The sequence below is a fragment of the Platichthys flesus genome, chromosome 15, assembly GCF_949316205.1.
Source record: "Platichthys flesus chromosome 15, fPlaFle2.1, whole genome shotgun sequence".
In the NCBI taxonomy this organism is placed as follows: domain Eukaryota; kingdom Metazoa; phylum Chordata; class Actinopteri; order Pleuronectiformes; family Pleuronectidae; genus Platichthys; species Platichthys flesus.
Genome location: NC_084959.1, coordinates 17,241,260 through 17,261,385, shown reverse-complemented (window position 1 = coordinate 17,261,385; position 20,126 = coordinate 17,241,260). Strand labels below are relative to the sequence as shown.

General features: G+C 40.2%; 1 protein-coding gene across 1 annotated transcript in view; it reads right to left on the bottom strand.

Annotated features, from left to right (window-relative positions):
• Positions 1-20,126, bottom strand: part of abr (ABR activator of RhoGEF and GTPase) — a 122,755-nt gene that overhangs the window by 100,083 nt on the left and 2,546 nt on the right. The gene's annotated exons all lie outside the window — the stretch shown is intronic.

Here is a 20,126-nt window from a genome sequence, read left to right as displayed (position 1 = left end):
CTCTCTCCCTCCTGACATGTCTCTCTGTCTGTGAGCAGAGGCAGGAATTCTGAAGCAATGCATAATGACTGTGGACTAAAGGGGGCTTGTGTCAAATGTGAATTAATTGGCAGTCATTTTCCGTTTCACTTTATAGTTTGCACAATCAACTGCTGTCCCTGGACATTTAAAAAGCCAGACTCTAAAGCTTGCATTTTCTCTCTGAGCATCCTTCTAGTTGAGATATATATACAACCAACAACTATCAGCATAATTGTCAAGATTCGTTCAAACTTACTTGAATGCACCAATGTCAAGTCCTTCTGCACATTGGTCCAGCTAGAAAGGGCAGTGTACATAAAAGTGTTCCTGGTTCTGAAGCTCTGAACTAAAACTGGTGTCTATAGAGGATCATGGCAATTTAGTTCTAGGTCATATGTGATTTGATTTCAGCATCAGATACTTGGTGTATACAAACAGATTCAGTCAACTTCCTCTGATGAGTTTTGGAGGACTTTTGATGTATGACTTAAAATTCCCTTCATGATCGCTGCCGCCTGACAATGAGCTGCTTTGTTTGAGACAGTCCGTCTTTGAGTTAGAAAAAGATGTTTTAAGCTACATCTGTCCTCTGTTCCCGTGGCAACTTGCTCTGCCCCACAGACACATAAAGGGGCGGATAAATGAGCCAGCATATACTGTATACATATACATACGTATTATTTTATTCTCCATAAAGCATATTTTTCTAGGAACTTTCAGTGCAATATCTGAATAAAACCATGATATGACCACGTTTTCAATCCTAAACACACCCAGCAATACAACTATTTGACTTACAGTACAATTTCATCATGTCAGCAAGCCAACATCTTATCCTCATGCAATCAAGAATTCCCCCATTTGGTTCATTGATTTTCAAATTGTCACTGTCAGGTTTTAATGGGCACATTAGTTCATTTAGTGTGTCAGCTCTCTTGTTGCATCCTGGATCCAGTAACAGAGCTGACAGCATCACCACACAGACCTCGCTGTGTTAACGAACGCAAGTGCTACGGAGGGCAACCAGAGACGAGCATCATGCCAACAGTAACAAAGCCAGATATGAAACCCTCCCCTCAAACCACTGTCAGGTCCACTCCTCCCCCCTTCATCCCCCTCTAACCAGCATGGGGGAGGAAAGATGGGAGGGTTGAGAGGCAGAAAAAACTTCAATTAGGACACAAAGGCTGACAGGAGGAGGCCCACTACCGCTGCCCCCCCCCCCCCTCCTCCACAGGCAGAGCACCGGGCCCAGAGCACTGCTCTTTGTCTGGCTACAGAGCTCTAATGTGCCAGCTGGAGGAAACACACATATTCAACGACAGGGCAACCCGACAGCTCATCTAGCCAGAGGTCATATCTGTGTGTGTGTGTTTGTGTGTGTGTGAGTGAAGGCATTTAATGTAAGCCTCTGTGTCCGTTGAGGTTTTTCAGGGTTATTAAAGAATAAAATGGTTTGTGTATGTGAGGAGAAAAATCAAATTTGTTATACAAAAACATACAAAGTCAAGCTTTCCAGATCACACACACACCCACAGGTCCATTTATAAAGGAAACCCACCTAGGTGATGAGGAGCAGAGTTGATGAGGGGCAATTCATAAAAAATGTATTATCTACTGTACATCCTTTGTTTTAAAATCTAGGACAATGGGTCTGCCTTTATTGTTTTGACTGAAGAACTGCCCACCTCCTACCTACGGGCCTCATAATCAGGGGCAGAGCCAAACAAAGAAAACACACAATACATTTGCAGACACACAGGAATGCATAATAAATCTTCCTGGAGCCCTCACCATAAAATACTCAGAAATACACACAAACTTACAGAGCTGGTTAAGGTACTTTTAGAGCAGATGTGGTATCAGTCTGGTTGCAGATGTTGAAGCAAGCTGTCTGGCTCTTTGTAGCACAACAACAAAGCTCAACACATCAGTAATGGTTCATGCTGAATAAAGGTCAACATTCAGCAACGGTCCTCCGCAGTATGTGTGTTGTTGACATAAAGGCCGAGCAGGTGGAATGAGTGGATGGATAAGATCAGGACCTCAGGCTATCATTATTTTGAATGTCCCCATATCGAAATTGTTTTTCCCCCAGGAAAGTCGGCGTATTGTGTGGGTTCACCTACCGATCAGGTGGGATGAAAAATAGACTCAGTATGCTCTTGTGGACACGTGCAAAGAATCGTGTTTCTAATAAATGTGCAAAACAAACCTGAAACAAAAGGCAGTGTATTGTTTGTCAGTACAGTAAGAAATATGGACTACGACACATAAAAGCTGGAAAAATCAATGCTTGCATTAGATCATGCATGTCATGCCACTGGGAGCAAATGCTATGCGAAAAAGGACAGCACCGGGTCACTGTAGTGCATGATGCTCAAAGGCATGTTCAGGCTCCACAAAGTCCAATTTGTGTTAGAGGTCTTCTGCACCACCTACTCCCACAGGAAATTGGATTATTCACACCACTGTTCCTATTGGAAAACCATCTAATGAGTGATCCTTTGTAAAGAGGCTTTAAAACAACCGCCTGAACTTGAGGGAGTCAAAACTAAGAATGAAGGACATAATGGTTGCTAAATCTGTAATTGCAACATAAAGAAAACAATATCTGTAGAGTTTACTGGGCACTGAACTAAATAATCTGCTCACTGAGCGTGTGTGCATGTGTGTGTGTAATTAGGCATTACACCATCCCACCAGTCAATCAAACGTCCATCCCTCTCCCACCCCTCCTCTCTGTTCTACCCAGATACCCCTGACCCAACTCATTGCAACAACCTCCCCTAGATTTTGACTCCAACCAAAGGCCTAGTGGATGATTGGGGGGGGGTGGTCTGTTTGTAGAATAAATGTTCCTCTCACCATCCCACAGGGGCGACGTGTGTGTGTGTGTGTGTGTGTGTGTGTGTGTGTGTGTGTGTGTGTGTGTGTGTGTGTGTGTGTGTGTGTGTGTGTGTGTGTGTGTGTGTGTGTGTGTGTGTGTGTGTGTGTGTGTGTGTGTGTGTGTGTGTGTGTGTGTGTGTGTGTGTAAATTTTCAGCGTGCGGTTCCAACCTCCCCTATCCTCCTCCCATTGCCCCCTTTGGCTTGCCAGAGGAACACCAACTGGTAGATGAGAACCCAGTGCAATGGAATTGTTAAAAGCCGTATCTGCCCCTTCTAACAACCTGCCTGTGCATTAGCTCCCACCCCCCACACTTCAAAAATATTCAATGCTACTGGTTTGAGTGTGTTAGTACATCAGAGTGAGAGAGAGAGTGGGTCTGCACACGCAGGAAGTAGACAGCTTTGTTTCCATGTGAGTGGCTGATGAAGCACTGGAGCGAAAACAGGATCCACAAATATACAAATTATTTAAGCTTACTGAAATCGCTCCTGACAAAGAGAGAGGACCAATCTGGTCATCACCAGAAAGAAGTACTACACATCCACTGTTGTTGTTATTGGTACCAGGTTGTATGTTAGCTAAAGAATGAGAAACAAAGTGCAATACCGAAATTCTAAATACAGATTTAAGGTTCATTTGAATACAGCTTCACTATTTGTACGTATAAAGACCTTTCATGTTTTATATATATATATATATATATATATGTGGATAGAAAAAATATCCCAAAGAATTATACATAATTTCTATATAAAGACAGAGTATTTTCGGGCCATGTTTATTCATACATTCACCAGTCTTTTGCCTACGTTTAAAATTAGGAATATGAAGGACGTTAATATGTTATACTTACATCACAAATAACAAATCACAAGATTTAAACAATGACTTTGTGACTTTCTTCTCACAATGTTCAGATTTTTCTCAAAAATGTGTTATGCACCATTTTTAATCAAGATTTTTTTTTATTATTTATAAATACATACATTTAAATTGTATGTATAAATAGCGAAAGAATTACTTATATAACAATATTGATGTACATAACAGTCAAACCAGGTAAATCGTCACCTCCACCTGTACGGGGAACTCTCTCTTGGAGAGGGATGACAAACTCTTGCTGCCTTTTTCTTTCCCGAACACACGTGTGTGTCTGTGGATTGGGGGGAGATGGCAGCAGGGACAACCAATGACTATACATTATTAAAAAGCCCTGAGTGCACTGGTGATGAATGTCTGTCTGTTAAATGTCCGAAAACATCTGGGGGTGTTTATTTATTTATTTAATTATTTGTTAATTTGTTTTTATTGTTATTGACTGCTTTAATAAAAAAAGATGGGGTGAAAGGCCCCTTGGGTTATGTTTTTCTTTGTCTTAACATTAGTCATTGTCATATCCACTGTCTGCGCATATACAAGCTTTATCTGTGAAAATGTGTGTGATAGTCATTTATGCAGCAATTAATTAACTGTGATTCTCTCATTCCCTCGTACTTAAGTAATCAAGCTTTTTATACAGTTCATGAACGTCCGTGTTTGAGCCTCACAGCGTGTGTTCTGGCAGAAAAAAAACCCTCTCACCTCATTCAACCCAAGGTCTTCCCCCAAACCCCAAGATCCATGTTGCAGCCCTGTGCAACTTAGTAGCCAACCACTGTGACGTGTGACGTGTGACGTGTGTGTGTGTGTGTGTGTGTGTGTGTGTGTGACACAGAGAGAGGATTCATCCAGCGCCAACTGAATTCACTTTGATCTATTGAGGTCAATGTGAAAATCATCCAAATCATGCTGGGATTAGACAGACACCAGATAGGGATACTGTACATGCTCCTCCTCAACCACATGCACACACACACACACAAACCATAGACAATTAATGTGTAACTTGTTCTTTTTGCTCATCATTCGTAATCATTTCTTTCAAAGAAAAGCTTAATTTTACTCTATTTCACAGATATAAACATGCACTGGGGGCTTGTCTGCCATTAACAAAAATACCCCAAAACCACTAAGAGTATTCCTTTTCTGTACATATGCAACTGACTGATTTCATCAACTGCATTTAAAGCTGCCATCAGATTGAATTATACAGTGACTTATACACACAAACCATGAACATAGTGAAAAGGCAGCACAGTGAAGGTCCTGAAGTTGTCTAAATAAAGAACTACTGCACTCTAGTGTTTAATATCTGCCAGCACAAGTGCAGGAGCTCATGAAAAGATACACTTCACTTGCCAACAGACCTTTTTATTGTGATGCAACAAAATTAGAATCATCATAAACTGCAAAAAAAATATTAATAAGAGCCCCTTAACTGTATATCATTCTGACAAGAAGCAGACAGAGAGAAGTACGGTCATATTCAAGGTAACAGGAGCAGAGATATTCTGACTTTCAGTCTCTTTTATGGGTCAAACTCTCACTACAACATCATGACAACATGATGATTTATGTTTTAGATTATGAAACAAATTTGGTCTCTTTTTCTCTGTGAGAAGGGAAACGCTGGGTTTTATTAATCTATAAGACCCTTATTGGTGTTAACCCCCTTACATCACCTCACTGCTTATTTTAATGTGAGCTCTCCTCATACCCACTTAAATAACTGGATTACACTGCAGTAGCCAACTGTTTTTACGGAGCTCAGTAAATGTCGTTTTTCTCATCATGCACCTGAAACATGGAATAACATACAGAGAAATAATTCTAAAGCTCGACTAACTTTATCCTGAGGTCAATTTAAGTTTAAAATCTCCCCTTGTTGTACCCCTTGTTATTGTTTGTCGATTAATTTTTTTAATTGATTTGTTTCAAATTAAATTTTATTTCCTGTATACCATTTTTTACTTCTGCTTATGCTAATCTTTCCGTTTCTTATTGGTGTTTTCTTGGTGTCTTGGAACATTTTGTACGTTTTCTGTAATCGGCTGTACTTTAAATGAGGTCTTGCTGAGTTAAAATAAAGTTTGAAGGAATAAATGATTGAGATATTCCACTTTGATCACAGAGTGAGAAATACTTTGGCCCAGTTAACTGAACTGAATGTTCAAAATGGATGGCATGCCCCTTAACACTGCACACAAACGCAATTAAACAGGTTATGGGGAAACAAGTCTACCCTAAAACAGTGGATTATTGCTCAAGCAGCAAAAACAGCAACACTTTCATATTACTTAATATTATTATCCATGTCCACATGAGGGTGCCGTAAACACAATCCCTCTGGAGCCCCTCAAGCTGTATCCAGCTCCCACTAGCATTAAGTCACGTGAAGAACCATTCACCTGTGGTAAAAGGAAAAAAAGAAACCTGCAGCAATCTCTGGAGGTCTGGGGAATAATACTCAACTAATTCAACTAATTTAACTGTGCAATACTAATTTTCCATCTGTGCAACTTCAATATCATACATTTTGCGATACTGTTACCATTTGTATTTTGTTTTCAAATTACATATTGCTATTTCCTGTAGTTTATTACCATTTATTATTTCCTGCTTTGGTTTCCTTTTTTTCAACGCCCTCTTCATCTCAATTGAGAAGCAGCATAAACCAACAGGTGACTGCTATGAATAGCTGCCACGTACAAGAAAACTATAAACGTAAAAGTCACCAGAACCATGCAACACTCTCCTCTTCCTACTGAAATCATAAGTAAAGTATGAGGGATTCAATAAAACGAGGGCAGGGAGAGTTGCACAATTAGTGTGGCTGAAGAACAAAGGCTGCGTCAGTGAGCCAACAGCATTGTGTTGCATTGCTCTCAGTTAATTTGCCAATAACTCTCGGCTAGAAAGCAAATATAAAGGGCAACAGCAACCACCTGTGTCTGGTCTTATGAGGAAATCCTTCCACCCTAAGAAAACGGATTGAACTCAATGGAAAAAGACTTTCTACTTGAGTGATCTTACTTAAATGTAATGCTTGTACTTGTAAAACCTGTGCACTCGGTGTAGCCGCTTCTTTCATCACACAGAACGACAGTTGACACCCCCCTCAGGAGCTCCTGTGACCTGAAACCCTAACGCTTCTTTCCTTTCTCTGACACCGACACCGATACCGATAGATAACCAGTTAGCAAGCCCTCCAGTCCAGTCTGTCTTAGGACAAAGTTATTAAGTACAATATTGTTATTAGAGCAGCATAACTAGAAAGCACAAAATGTTTTCTATAGTGCATTTAAATCTGTTTTACTTCCATCTTGCCATAAGAGGAAGTGAAAGTGATGAGCTTAGCAGAGGATTTCCTCACACCACTCCGTGACAGACAACTGACAATACCTTTGTGTTTAAACTTTTTGGATCTGCTTCAGTGAAGGCCTACTTCTCATCAATTCCCCAGCGTGAGGCCGGCTACAGAAATAGCTTCCTTGAGAGCGACACAGATGGAAACTTGTGACAAAAACATTGCAAAGAATGGATGTGTTGTGGTGCTGAGAAGAAATACCTCTGTGTTGAGCAGCGGATGATATAACAACGACACATACAAAAATAAGCATGATCAGACCCATGAAGTGTGCCTTTCTATTTGTTACAATGAGCTTTCTAAGCAAATGTCAACTTCAGCCTCTCTCATGAAATAATAGGAAATCGCTAAAATATCATATAATACGCTATACAGCCAGGCTTGTCACTCAATCTATTATTAAGCTTCTCTTCATTGGCTTCCAGTACATTTTTGATTTGACTTTAGGATTTAAATACTTTAAAGACATATTTTCTCGATGTGCTTTCTCCTATTATTTTAAACATTTTATAATATTTTATGTTATCTTGTTGTTAATCTTTTCTCATCTGTAACATATATTGTTTCTGTATCAGTGCTCTGATGCAGTGTTATCTTCAAATTATTTTGAACTGTTTCCTATTGTTTGCCATCAACATTTCATTTTAAACTAGTAAAGGACCTTGTGAGTTTATAATTATTATTATTAAAAGGGGACATATTATGAAAATTCCACTTTTGTAGTGCTTCTACACATTATTTTGGGTATCTGGCATGTCTACCGTCCCAAAAACTCTGGAAAAAAAACAACTCCCGCGATTTGTTGTGGTTCCTCTATTTCAGAAACTATGTGCTAGAGTGCGTCCAATGGAATTACGACCGAAATAGACGTCATAGTCGCAACATGCCCATTTAGTACATTCCCCCATAGCTCTATGCACTCCCCCACTACCACTCGACCCACCCCTAGATGGACCCTCCCACTTTATAGGCCGTCGGTCCATCGGTGTCCAGCCGCCATTTCATTCTTGTAAGCCTTGGAAACACTTGGATAAGCTAACTAGCAGCATGAATCGATTTCGACAACCGAGATGCTCAGTGGTCAGCTGCACAAATGTCTTCATGGGACTCCAGCTTCAGAAGACACAAGATTGAGATGGATTGAGTTCATATATGATGGCAACGTTCCTGCAAGAGTTGGCAAATATCTGTTAGTGTGCGCTAACCACTTTGAATCAGACCTGGTTTTATCAACCTGGGCCCATATAACGCCGGATTCTCGAAAAGGTTGTTATTGAAAGAGGGGTCGGTGCCATCTTTCCGTTGCAACACTGAAGACGAGGGAAATGTAAGTATTTTTTTTTTTTTAAACAATTCTGGTATTTGCTTCTTTTAGACATTTTGTGTGGAGGCTAGTAACGTTAGCATGTTGTTCCGTGTGTGTGAGGGGGTGGGGGGGCTAGTATGTAGTGGTGGGGGATAGGTAGAGACTTTACCGGAGTTTTCATGTTCGACTATTAATAACGTTATTGAACAATTAATTCGAGGACGTCTGGCGAGTCTTAGAGAGAAGACGGCGTCAGAGTCCACATTGAACGGTGATCGCACGGCAGGTTCGTGAGTGTTGTGCCCAGCCCAGTGCTGCCTAGGGAAAAAAAATCAGCGGCACAGTACTCACGGGAGGACACGCGAGCGGAGGGGGGGGGGGGAAGAGCATGGGGAGCACAACACTCAAGCACCTAACTTCCAGCTACAGCTGCTGCTACGGGCGCTCGTTCAAGATACCGGAGGATGTTGTTGTCCTAATGTGCGGGACTAGAACGATTATTCATTACCAGCCCTAGTTTGGGAAAAATGTGTCCTTGTATCTTTGTATGCATGACAGTAGTACAAACATGAATAACATTGCTGCTTTTGGTGTTCAGGCAAGCACACCTGTTCACGGTGCTAGGCTACATCACGTAGCATGCCAGACGGACCCACCACAGTCGGCACACATGTCACGCAGCTTTCTATGAAAACACTGCGACCTCACTACAAAAGTACAGGTTGGTTTACCCTCAGTTACTTTGTCATGTCATTGATTGTGTCTCCGTGATAAAGTTGTAACAGCATCTCATTTGTTATGACTCCATGGATACTGAATATCTGTTTTATCATAGGCACACAGAAAACTGTGCTGCACTGATGTCGGTGTTGGGACCTCAGCTGTAAGAGGCCTCGCTTGGAGGAGGGAGAGGGCAACCCAAGTTGTTCAAGTATGGACTTCGGAGAGCCACAGGATGCTACCTATGATCCTGATGACTCGATCACAGTCTTGACTGACTCAGCAGATGTGACTTGAATGACTCAATATTTAATCTAAACATTTCAATAATCAGATGGATTACCATCCTACACTTTTTTTAAGCTGTTGCAGCCTTCTGGTGAAATCTTTTGTCTTTCTAATAGAACGGAATCTTCCAACCCTGTTCATAAGACTGCCCCCTGGAGCTATTTGAGGTGTGTCCTGTGTGTCGGCGGGGGACAGATGTAATATATAAGAAGGGCGAGTGCACAGCAAAGCCGGTGAAAGCAGATGCAACCTTCCATGATTCTCACAGGCTCTATTTAAAATCCAAACAATGTACAAACAATATGTGAAACATAAATAACAAATCAATTAACTGCTGTCTCTAAATGGTCTTCACGATTTAAAGACCATTTATTTATCTTCTTCACGATAAATCGAATTAAATAATTACAAAATAATTATAAAAAGAAAATAATAAATACAAAAAGTGCAAAATGTCCAACTTTTTTTCCCAATTTGTATTACAGAATACGTGGATAACCTGTTGGACCTCATCTTTCACAAGGTTTTTTAGGACCCGGCCCCATATATGAATGAGGTGCTGAAGATCTCAAAACCTGAGGATCTCTCTGCCAAGTATGAGAAACCTGACAAGCAGGAATTTATAGCCAGCTATGTGAGCATCAGGGAACACTCTGCGTATCTGGAGCACCGAGCAGGAGGGCAGGACCTCCCTGATTCTCCAGCCCAGATGGCTTCAACACCAGCTCACAAAGCTTCTGTACGCCAAATACCTGTAACGGCTGAGCAAAGTTCACATTGTATTTAGAGAATAAAAGGTGACACACAAATATTAAGTGTTGTATTTTGTAATCAATGTTTTTATTATACTTGGTATTTTTTGTATTTATTACCTCTGTCCCAGCCATTACATTTAATAACTATGATTAAAAAGCTCTGTGGCAATCTTTCTGACAATAAAAGTTTATAGAAACAGTTGTGTACTTTTAGTGTTTGATATGTAACATGTCAACAATTGACACGTGTAAGATGAGCAGTTAGCAAAGTAATACAGAGGGAAGAGTAATTAATGTATTTTATTCCTCAGTCATAATTTTATTGCCGAAATGACTGATATCTCATGCATAAAAAAACAAAACTTACTGCTCTATTCCTTTTAGACATAAAGGCCCATAATGTGCCCTATAGATGTTGAATGCATTCTGTAGTGAGAACACATTCAAACACATGCCCTACACCTCCATGAGAGGGGGGAGGGGTGAGAAGGGGGAGGGATGAGAGGGGTGAAAGGGGGAAGGGTAAGATGAGGGCGGGGTGAGAGGGGGGCGGGGCCCTCAAAACAGGTCGATCTGAGGAGGTCTGTTTTAGACAGGGTAAAAAGGGTGCTGTTTTAAATGATCCTTGTGGTATTTTTACCAAAACATGTTACAGACATCTCATTAAGACCCCAAGGAACCATATCAACTGTGGTAAAATGGGCATAATATGTCCCCTTTAAAATTTATTTCCAAATTACCCACATGGACAAAACAAAAAACCGACAACTATATATTATACAAAAGAAGAGGAAAAAATAAGACAAACAGCAACACATACAAGCTCAATCTCAGTATCCTCATATCTGGTCAACTTATATACCAATTATACTGTATAATATACACTGATTTTTTTGTGTATTCAGCCTCCACTGTTAATTCATATTACACATTTATTTGTTCTTATTAAGTGTCTTTTAAAAAAGTATATACTATTTTAACATTGTGCATTTATTTTGTAATTCTGTATGTCCTGCCTTTTATTACCTATTTATCTACATTATTTTTGCTTCTCTGGAGCTTCCCTGCTACAGTTTTTCACACAGGTAAGTTGTTAACTAGTGTCACAGTAAACCTCTTGAAAATAGAGACATGTCTAAAAATATGCAGATGACGAAGAATAAGTCACTAACTGTGTTCAGCTTCCTCATGGAACACATTAGAAAACGCGACAAATACTTAAATTATGTATAAAACAATCGATGTGGAAATAGTTTCTACTCCTTTCTGTTGTACAATAAGCTGAGACAAGTTTACAGTTGGCGTCTGCAACTGCATTCATTATCATCTCATTACGAAGCTCTCACGCTTTGTCAATGAGCTTAATTAGGTTTAAGGCTCATAGTTGGGGGAAAAAACTGAAATTGAACGAATTAGAGCGTGACAGAAACATTGGTAAAATATTTTGATTACACTAGCCTTCATTTGCATTTCAGACAATGAAAATGTTTGGCTTCACCTTACCAGAACAACTTCATATGAAATTGTAACAAATTATATAGAGGTTTATAGTTTTTAAATTTTTAATAAAATGTTGTAGTTTAGGTTTCAGGCGCTCTTTCTTCTTTACTGTTTTTTAATGTCATTTTGTACTTCATGCACTTTTTTTGGGCCCGGCATCTTATCTGTCAACCAATCAAATGTTATTTTGTTAAATGTCAGTTGGTAAGTTATTTCTTATCTGTTGAAATCCTCTCCACGACTCAATAGTCATCAGTAAATAAAGTTGTAAGGAAAAATGGGCAGAAGTCGTTTTTTTTTTTACATGACCTACAGGTAAAATCCGGAGAATGAGTTTACCGGCAGTCTGCCTTTCAGACATGCACAACACAGCAGGAGGTTCTCTGCACGGACGCGTTGACAACTGCAACAAATCCTCTGCATTATTCAGGAGAGAGGTGGAGCAGCCGGGTGCAGCTGACAGAGAGGGGAAGGGACCTATTAAGCTCCGCTGCCGAGATCACGTGATCATGTTTACAGCACCCTGACAACGTGGTCAACTCTTATCGCCACAAACTCTCTTGACTTCTTCGTCAGGGTCTTCTACGTGTACGATGCCGCTTTTCCCCCCAGGGGATATTTTCTTTATGTTTTGGGTCCCCACTAACTGCGAGTTCACACATCGAATTCCCCTGGAAATCGACGGAGAAAACACTAGGTCAGGCGGCTAAAGTCTGTAAAAACTACTGAGCGTCTCACTAGATTTTAAAGGATTACCAAACCTTACTTTTCTTATATTTTACACAATTATTCATTTCCTTAACTATTTTATTGACTGAATTTGTCCTTTAGGGTTCAATACTAGATACAGGGATGTGTAATATGAACTGATATGTGGCCTAGCACACACAGAGATAGTGTAGCTGAGAAAAATGCTGGACTCTGTGCCTGCATGCACACAAACAACACACACAACAGAAACAACACACACACAGATGGTTGAACACTCAACCGATGTCCTTACCACACACAACTCACTTCTGTTTCCATGGCAGCCAAAGTCACACAGGCAGAAAGACATTTTATCTAAATGTCAATAAAAAGGAAAGTATGCATGTATACGCCCTCCTCGAGATTTACATCTATATAATTTAGAAATGGCAGATAGCAAAGCATAAATGAAGTGCTTGTCTTCCAGAAGGACTTAACAAAAGTGGGGCTGTGAAAAAACTAATTTAATACAACAAATAAATATTAACCATGACTTATGATTCCCTGAAAGGAAAAATCAAAACTGGAACGCAGGGAGCAGGATGAAGTTAGTCTACTTCACTATTCTTGACCTGCAGGCCAGTGGAGGGCAGTGGTGGAGACATCTTAGCCTGAACATGTATTTTCCATATTCTGTCAATTTAAGCCTGGTAGCTAATATGATTTCCCATCATTTCTGATGAATACAAATAGAAACTGAGAGTTAATTCAACTAAGCGTTCAAGTTTCACTTAGCGGGGCTGTTTGAATCAGTTAACTGACAGGAAACCGCTTTTGTCAGACGCCCCTTTATCTTGAAGCTGATCATCTCAACTTGACCTGCAGTATGAGGCTTTTCCTGTGCTTCTGTGCTCCCCCGGGTATTATAATCCTCTCTCCAAAACCAAAAGTCCACATCAGTCTGTTTGTTTAGCCTTATACACAATTGGTTGACTCAGGGCAAGAGAGGGTGAGTGAGGGGGCATTCCAGCTCAGCTTTGTCTCCAGGGAGGTAAGAACAGTATAGCGGGGGGGGCATACTTTGTTTCTAGAAGTGACCATTACCTTGAATCACCCAGTGCTCTTTCCCTGCTCCACTTGATAGCAGCATAACTCTGTCCCTAATCATGAACCCCTGGGAGGTCCACGCCTTTGTTGATTGTAGGGATGAATAAACCCTCCTGTACAACGGACAGTGTTTCCCATGATCTACAATTCTACATCCATATTACCATGTTTGAAAATGTCATTTTGTAACTAAAAGATCTCCGTCCACAGAGGGATTTTGGCTCTGTATCAGATTTAATCCCTGCCCACTCTAACAAGCCTGAAAAAGCATATCCAGCGACAACTCATGGCAATTGCATGCAGATAGATTATCCATTCTGAGTTCTACACTATTAGTCGAGGCGAATGCTTGTTGTATTTCATGTGACAGAAGCCTGACGAATCAGCGAAGGCTACACCGTGATAGAAAAGACCCAATCTGCAAGCTGATACGTTTTCGACCAAAAACATAGTGGTGTGGATATAACCTATAAGATGGTGGAAAATCAGGAGCAGGTAACTAAGCTGCCCTCTTATAGCCTTGAGCTCATATTGTTGTCAGGACCAGATTTAACTGCACTACAATATGCATTTAGTTATTTCTCCGTTTTATTCAGTGACTTACTGGCTTCCTATGATTAGATGTAGTCATAAATGACACCGTGAGAAACAAAGCTGAACAGTCGAGGATTTGATGCACATACTGCATCATGTAGATGTTCAGAAGCATTTAGCATCATGCACTTTTCCAATTTACATTTTTTGCACATCTTTCTATTTCTGTCTCTGAGTCCTAGCCTTGCATTTCACATCTCTGATGTGCAACTAAGGTCACAGCCTCCGCACAAACAAAATTAACTCCTGCATGATAAACAGGCAGTGATGCTTCAGAACCCACATCTCCTCATCACACCCTGCCCGACTCCTTGAACAACCGTGACGACACGTTCATCACCAAGGTAACGCAGGGACAAGTAACCGCACTAATGCTATTTTAGTTTTGAAGATTTAAAGCCACCGGTCCTTTGGCTGGCTTCCTTCCCTTTGAAGATATTTTAGATTTAAATAACGAAGAAGGAGGTTATTTCTAAAAACTCAAACATTATTATATATATATATATATATATATATTCTAGCTCAGAATGAAGAATCACTGGATGGATGCATAATCACAGTGAAAAGGGCCAATAATGAGAGTAAAACTGCTACAGAATTATGCTCCAAGTTAATCTATCACAAAGTCAATTTTGGCACCTCCAAGGACAAAAGGGTTAGTGTTTCCACTGTCATAAAAACCTCGGCTCACATACCTCGGATACATGTAGTGAGTTCAGGACACATACCAAGGAAAAAAAAACGCAGCTCTCTTTAGAATGTTTTTACTGTGATGATATCAACATAACAAGGACTGCAATCACTGTATCGCTCAGGAGCAGAGGGAGGTTCAAAGATCGAAATACTCATCATATTCTTAAAACAATGAAGATACTTTGAACCCATTTGTCAATAAAGACAATCTCCTAACAATATTGGATCTGTATGCATGTCTTAGAGTTGGCTGGAATATCAAATGACACCATTACACATAGCTGTTTGCAGGAAGCCGAGCGATGAGGTAATGTATCATAATTCAGAATCTCATCCATCTTGTGTGTAAGGGACATGGAGCTGGCAAGAAACAGAATTGGGAGTGCTGGTCTGTACAGGTTAGCATTTGACTTAGCGTGTAGCCCCCCCCCCCCCCCCCCCCCCCCCCATGTCTCATCTCCCTCCGCCTAGAGGCGTTTCCAGTGTCATAAATAGTTGCCCTGAATTAGGGAAACAGTCCCGGAGACCGACATTGAGAATAGTTTATAGAAAGAAAATTCTCTGTGATTGTCTCATTTGCTGTTGTAATTCATAAAGAGGCAGCAATATTAAAACCAATTAATAACTCCTTGTTCAGGCTTTAATTATTGAGCCATATGAAAAGTCAAATATACCCATCACTAAGACAACCAGGGCAGCAGGTGATCAATGTTTTTTCCCCCTAAGCTCAAGTCTACGACATGATGATAGCCAATACAAAAATATCATATATGTAAGAAATAATTCCAAGAAAAATAACTCGGCAGAAAAATTCCCCGTTGATCACCTAACTTATTATTCAATTAATAGTTTGACTTTCACACAATATTACAGCTGTCCACTACAGCTTTGACCCTTTCTAGCTCCTTAAAAACTTGAATACAACTTGATGGTTAAGAGCAAAAACAGACTTATAACATGATACAGACATGAGCCGAAAAAACGACTAAAAAAGAACACAACCAAATACCATAAAAGAGCTGTTCAGTTGTGTTGAGTTAAAAATGGCAGTTTATACTATGATGTGGCCACATACTTATGTTCATTTAAACTGTCAATTAATTTCTTTTGACATTAAATGAGTATTCTCTGAACATTATGATAGAGGCTGTTGTTTCCTTTTATGTTTCTGTGTGACCATAAGGGGGCCAACAAGCTGACAGAGCACAGACAAAACAAAAAGAAACAAAAGAGAAGAGTTCTGGAAGAGACTTTGCCTGATTTGTTTTTGCCGACATACTCAAGAGGACTGTCTGCCACAGAGTAAAGCCTGCACATCACAGTATAGTCAGTGTAGTGACTGAGCTGTCCAGTAATAATATAATAATACATACCCACAGCGTATATGTTCTGAGGCCTCACAGCCAAAACACTATCATTCACATTCAGTATAAAAGCACAAACAAGCCGCTGAGCATTCAAATGACAGCATTAAACATGACAGGCTCATAGTTTCCCTGCTCCACATGCTATTCAGCGCAGGCCTGGACAAGCCCTGCATGTCTGAGGAAGACGAGCCAACCCAGAAAAAGGGGAAGCTATGTGGGTCATGCTTTACAACTACTCTCTAGCAGAGTGGCAAAAACTGGTTTCTATGCCAGTATTTTTTTCTGAGCACCTGTTGACAGAATCGTTTAGTTCACATGACGTGTTATCTGCAACTACGTTTCAATATCCTCATTCCAAATTATCATGTTCCTTTTCATTATGTCCAAAGGCATGAAAACATTAGCAGTATGACACATCCTGTGTAGCCAAGCCTGTCTGCTGAAACAGTTTCAATTGGGGGGGGGGTATTTCCTGATCTTATGAGATAAATCCTGTGAACAGCAGGAAATGAGTTGTGGTCTCAATATTTTGCGAGGGGGAAATAATGAATGCAGCAACTCTTCGTTTCAGTGTTGCAACTGTCATGTGAGATGTGATATATATATCTCACCTTGAAATCCAGAAAAAAAGATATGTTCATGTACCCTTTGATTTTAACATGGCAATTAAAATGCCACTAATGCACATGCCGTGTAAACATGCTCTCCACTAATTGTATGTTTTGACAGGACCTTCTCTCCGTAATACCATAATGATACCTCCACTGTCCAGCAACAGAATGCTTGTTAACACAAAATATCTCTTTAAGTGGATATACTCATCTTAACATGCTGCGCACAAGGTTTTCAAAAAAGCGGCTTCTGTGTCAGTTATGCAGACTTTCAACTCAAACGGAGCTCAGTAGAGTGCATACCTGACCCAAAAGTCCCCTGCACCAAATTTCACACACACAGAGAAATCAGTTCCCTTGCATCAAGATCCATGAATCCTTCCTTGTGAAATCAGGGAAAATGTCACACCCCACAAAACAAATTCTGGATTCTTCTCTGACCCATACCACATCCTTCTATTGGGTTTTGTGTAGTAGTTTTGGCGTAATCCGACTAACTAGCAGACAAACCAACAACATGGATGAAAACACAACCTTCTAGACAGAAGTGCGTGCTGAACAAGGTGTTAAACAAATCATTGTGTTAGAGGTAAGAGGAACATGAATCAGTCTCAGCTTGGACATCCTGTTGCCAGAAAAAAAACACGTAAGGGCTTACAGCTTTAAACTGACTGATCCAATATTTTCAAGATTTACAAGATTTTCTTGTAAATTTTCTGAGGGCTAAAAATATTCTGAACTGATTTGTATCCATTGAAATGCTTTAAATAACTAGAGTAACTGAAAACTGGTCCAGTCCTCATTCCTGATTGTAGTCTGCTGCATGTAAGCATGACTGACTCACCTAATCTAAAACAAAAATAACACCAGGGAAAATGATTGGTATTGTGATTGATGCTTTTTCAGACTTGCTCTATGAGGTTTTCAACGACAACAAAATCATTAATTAAACAACACAAGGCGTTTTTGAATGGTCTTGCAATAAGCAGTGGATGAGTGCGGGATGTTGGATTAGCCCTTCAACACTTTGCGGTGAATCAGAGGTGAATCAGGGACTATACTGTCTGAGACCTATGGTGTCACACTCACATGACCCGATGGATGACCCCTTCCCAGAAAACGCACGTTACACAAAGCCACCAACATGAGCAAGACCCCTGGCATCAGCACACTGCTGGTGTGTGAGTGTGCAGACAGAAGGCCCCCCCGTAAAAAAAATCCTCTAGGTCTTCCCACAGTTCCACACACCCTCCATTGTTTTGATCTAGGAACAAGACTTTCCACTGATTCTCTCAGCTGTCAGAGCGAAACATCAATATCCTGTTGGACATTAAAGAGGGAACAGACTGAGAGACTTACCGTTAGTGTTTATCGTTACTGACCCACAGAGTTATACAGGAAGAGGAAGACCAACATTCATTTAGATGATAACAACATGTTTGTATCACTGTGATAAAGTTCGGCATTTCAACAAAGGTGTTTCATTTCCTCATATTTCCATGAAGAAAAACACTCAAGTGTCACTGCACTGGTGTCAGATTAAGGCTGAGACTTCTTGGTTTTAAAATTAAAACCTTCAGACTTTAAGGCTACATACACACTAATAAGTTTTCATTTCAAAAAGGTGTTTTTCCATTAACCATGTTGCACTCTACAGTGATAGTCGAGGCTAATGCCAGTTGTTTTGTTCAGAAAGGGGTCAAGTAATATGAACCTGCCTAATCAGCAAAGGCTACACCATGACAGAAAAGACCAAATCAAGAAGTGATTGTTAGTGTCGATGTCTTCGTTTTCCAAACCTCTCTGTTTCTGCCCGTCCAGACTAAAACATAGCTCCAGAGTGTGCGAACTAAAACTGGGCATGCAGCAATTTAAAAATCTCAGTTATTATAACAGCTCTAAAACTCTGCAGTAGTGTGGACGCTAGGCTCATCCGTAGCAGACTTAATGCATTTTCAAATGAAAAAATAATAGTGTGGATGTCGCCTAAGAAATATATTCAAGACCAATGAAAAACATAAACTATGAGCCAAAAATGTATATTCTCGATTAATTTCCCTTTTGATTGGATCGAAAAGTACTGAAGCAGATTTGCAATCAGATTTCCAACCCAAGGCCACTTGAGAAAAAATCCCTTAATCCTTAAAGTGGTCAGGCCATGTTTTTTTGTGTACATCCATTCCCTGTATTAGTTAATCAATCAAAGAAATTATGTTTTCCTCAAAGAAAACTCTTACATGAACAATAGTGCTCAACATAACAGGATCTATTTCCTTTTAATCAGTGTATTGAGTATCGTTTTTTATTCTAATATCGTATCAAAGTCTACAATGTTGGTATCGTGGTAACTCTTGAGCTAACAATCTGTTCTAATCACAGTAATAAGACGTGTGTGGATGGACGGGACAGACAGGGGCACGAGGATGTGACCAAAAAAAAAATTCTTCCTCAATCTATTTAAACGTTCAAATTGGACATTCATTCCTGACTCATGACTGAGGACAGTCTCTGTAAATGCTGCCCCCACTTCTTTGAGGAAGTGACTGTGCTTACTGCATTTGCTTCCACATGAACACCATAAAGATACCAAAACCACACACTGCTGCAAATCAGTGGAAAGCAGGCCTTTACTTTGACTCCATATTGTAAAGACTACTCACGATGAGCCCACAACTGGGACCACCGATAGTTCAACATTCTGGTAAATACGAATCTAGAGCTAGGAGAAGGTTAGCTTTGCTTAGTATAAAAAAGGGGGGAAGTTTGCCAGACTACTTCTTGACCAGGAACAGTCACTGAAGTCTTACTCCTTCTCAGTCAAAACTTAACAACAGAACACAACATGGTATGACCCAGTAACCCCCCCAAAAAAAAAAAAAAAACGACACTTAGGATTAAACAAAGACATCAGTGAGATTTAGAGTTCCGAGAAGGCATATTATGTTGCCGTCACACAGAGTAAGTAGCTGTTTCCCTCTGCTTCTACTCTTAAAGCAACGCTAACTGATGGTGTTAGATTTACATTTACCATCTTCTCCTCACACGAGTGCAGCTGGGGCTCAGGAGGTTGAGTGAGTCATCCATTAAGTCAGTTGTTCAACTCCTGGCTCCTGCAAACATATTCTATCTTTGGGCAAGATGCTGAACCAGTGAGGAGTTTGATTGTATGAATCTGTAATGGGAGGCACTTTGAGTGGTTGCTTAAACCAGTAAAGCTCTTAAGAAATACAGAACAGTTCCCATCCAACCATTTCCTACAATGTTGACTATTATTTACGGCACCTTGTATCTTATTAGTGAGCTTTTTACATGTTTAATTGAACTTTTATTAACATT